This window comes from Camponotus floridanus, unplaced genomic scaffold, assembly GCF_003227725.1.
Source record: "Camponotus floridanus strain SB8 unplaced genomic scaffold, Cflo_v7.5 scaffold455, whole genome shotgun sequence".
Lineage (NCBI taxonomy): Eukaryota > Metazoa > Arthropoda > Insecta > Hymenoptera > Formicidae > Camponotus > Camponotus floridanus.
Window position 1 is genome coordinate 14,077 of NW_020229609.1, and position 3,519 is coordinate 17,595.

Sequence of the window (3,519 nt, forward strand, 5' to 3'; positions counted from 1 at the left end):
CCCTTTCAATTTCAATTACATCCTTACTAGCAGAAACGTTCTTTGAATTATGCAATTTTTAGCAATTTTTAGTAATCATATTTTTTCATAAATGATTTTGAAATAAAACTATATGTGTGCTCATTATATGCTCTTAATTCTTGAATACTAAGAATCTTGGAGACGACTGTATGCACTCAAATTTGCTCATCAATGATTTATGTTAGTATTGGTACAGATTTCTAGTGGCTAATAGAGTGAAAAGCATTTCTGGACTTACTATGAATCGACAAAATCTAGACGAGCGATAGCAAGGACACATACGGACCAATGGTAAATGACGGAAGGACAATAGATGGAAAAGATAAAATAAGATACAAATTGAGAAAATCCTTACCCCTTTTTTTCCCTTTTAATATTTCCTGTTTTTTATGCTTTGAATAAAACAAGTATATTAATTCAGGATTATGGCTTATGTAAAATTAAGAGATTATTTCAAGCTTTATAACTCAAAAAGTACTCAATAAAAAAATACTTTATCATAGTGTTTTGAAAAGCTCTCGAGATAAGCTACAATAAAGAGCCTTTTTTTGAGGAGAGATTGCCCTGACACTCTGTATAAATTTGAAATGCATCAATATAGAAAATATGAATTTTTCAACTTAAAAGCAACGCTAAATATTTTATATATTCATAATCAGCAAAAAATGACTATATTAATCGTTATTTTTTATCTTTATATACTTTGGACTGTGTCAAATATTATGTGACTGTAATCGCGCCGATGACGAATTAACGTTTATTTTCGCAAATTTGCATGAAAGATCGGTTGATCATTGGAAAATCTACGGAATTTAAAGTTCAAATAACCAATTAAAGTGCATAAATTCGGGGCCGCTTCCGCCTGGACGATGATCGCGAATATTTCCGCGCGCGAAATTTCGCCCGCGGCCATGTTGCTCGACGTGCGCTCATGAATCCTTATAAAAAGGATCGCTTTGATTAATCACGCGGACGGCTATCTCCATTCGTTATTTCTCTATACGCACGACCGTAATATCCCAAACGATACGCAGAAGCCAAGTTTATAATCGCAATAAATCCAATAAATATGTACGTTTGCGAGCGGCCGTCGAAACGAGCGGAATAATCAATTACAGGCAGATTTCCGGAGGCTGAGATTCTAGTCCCGTGACAGTTTGATAATCAGGTAGATAAATATTAAATGATGGAAAAATAATACAAATTATTTCAATTTTAATTCGAGGATCCTAGAACAACCTATTAGAATCTTACAAATATCTCTTTTTTCTTTATCTCTTTTTTCTTTATCTTAAATGTTTATTATAGGAGAGACTAATATAAAACGCAGATTTCTGGACAATGCGAGTCTGATTTTAGTTTTGTGATAGTTTGATAGTCAAATGAATAAGAGTTAAATGATGGAAAAATAAGAAAAAATATTTCAATTTTAATTTGAGACACTTTGAATCATCTACTAGAATTTTACAAGTGTTTTATTTTTTTTATCTTGAATCTTTATTAAAGGAGAGACTATTAAAACAAGTCTTGAATTTCATATATAAATATATATATATATATATATATATACACTGAAAAAAAAATGCTGTTAAATTAAAAAAAAATAAAGTTGTTTCAATTAAACGGCGAAGTTACGGGTTGCCATCAACATAAATAGTTCATTTAATTGTATTTGTTATTGATTTTTATTTTAAATATGTATATTAAAAGAATAATAAATTTCAATTAATAACATAGGATATTGCATTAAACATATATTGAATTGTAAGAACGCTACTAAATTACGAATTGAATTACATTGTAGTTATAGAATAATAATATATATGATTATTAGAATGACATACATTATTCTTTCATTCTAAATTTTGCTGGAATCAACTCATTTGAAATTAATATTAATTAATTTTATAGTAATATACAACAAATGTTGTATTGGATCAATTCACAATGGATTAAATGCAACCGTATTTTTATTTAAATCTTGTACAAGTTATATTTTCTTTGATTGGACATATAATGCAATAAATAAACTGTACGTTTTGTTGTTTTATATATACGATTGATTTAATCATTGATACTTGCCCTAAGAATAAAAAAGTGATTGTTTTAAAAATATTTTTATTTGAAATGTATCAATTTGTTTAAAAAATAAATACAAAAATATTTAAATAAATTGCGCATGCAAATAAAGCTACAATACATATAATCATATTAATCTAATTATATTTTATTGGACTGGATATATTATCCAATAGACAAATTATACGCTTCCCTGGATTATATTTAGGATTAGCTGAACCACAGATACTCTCTCTAAGATTAAGAAAACGGTTGTTTTAAAAGCAAGTGAATTTATTTAAATTATTTAATATTGTTGTCGAAATTGTATATTGCATTGTTTGTAACACAATTTCTAGTTGCAACTATTATTCATGTTGTCACATTAAAATAATGTGATGTTAAAACTATCATATTGCTTTAATAACATGTGTAATTATTATTAATGTCAATTAATGTGATTACTAAATAACATAACAATATGCTTGAAATATATAATCGTTGCTGTTGTTTTAAATGGATGTAGAATTCGTACAAGCTGTTTATGTATTATTCTTTAAAAAAGAGGAAATTATAATTTTCAATTCAATGTAAATAATTAATTCTTTTACAAAATAGGTAAAGAATAATTGTTTATATTGAATCGAAAATTATTTGTAATTTCCTTTTTTTAAAAAAAATACATAAATAGCTTTTACGAATTCTACATCCATTTAAAACAACAATAACGATTATACGTTTCAAATACTGTCATGTTATTTGATAATTACATTAGTAGACATTAATGATTACGCAAATTACACATGTAATTTAAATAATAGAATATGATAGAAGTTTTAACATTACATTACTTTAACATAACTTTAACATAACAATATGGACAGTTGCACTAGGAATTGTGTTACAATAAAACAATTACCTAAAATAACAAAAAAAAAATGGCATTTCAAGCATTTTATGATTAATATTGACAAATATCTTTACATAATTGTGAAAGGTGAGAAAGTTCAAGAAATTACAAATGTTTTTCTATTACAAAGAAATTTATTATATCATTAGAATAATCACACAAAAATCAACAAAACACTTATGTACGTGTTTATATATAATAATACAACATAACAAATTATGAACACTTAAAAGTACAAAGGAAAATAGTTTTTATCCTCAATAAAATGCTTAATACAAGCTTTATACGTAACACAAAATTTCGTAAAACATAAAAAAAAATACTTATATATACGTACTTATATAATAAGGGTTTTGAAAATCGTTAAACCATAAACAGTTTTAAAGCACTGAAATATATCTTTTCTCCTCAATAAAATGTTTGTTACAAGTTTTATACGTCTCAAGTTTTGACTGAGGCATAAATATCCAAGACTGTGTGTCTTCTATCTCATATGCGTAAAAATGAAAATTAAACTCAACTCTGTTTTT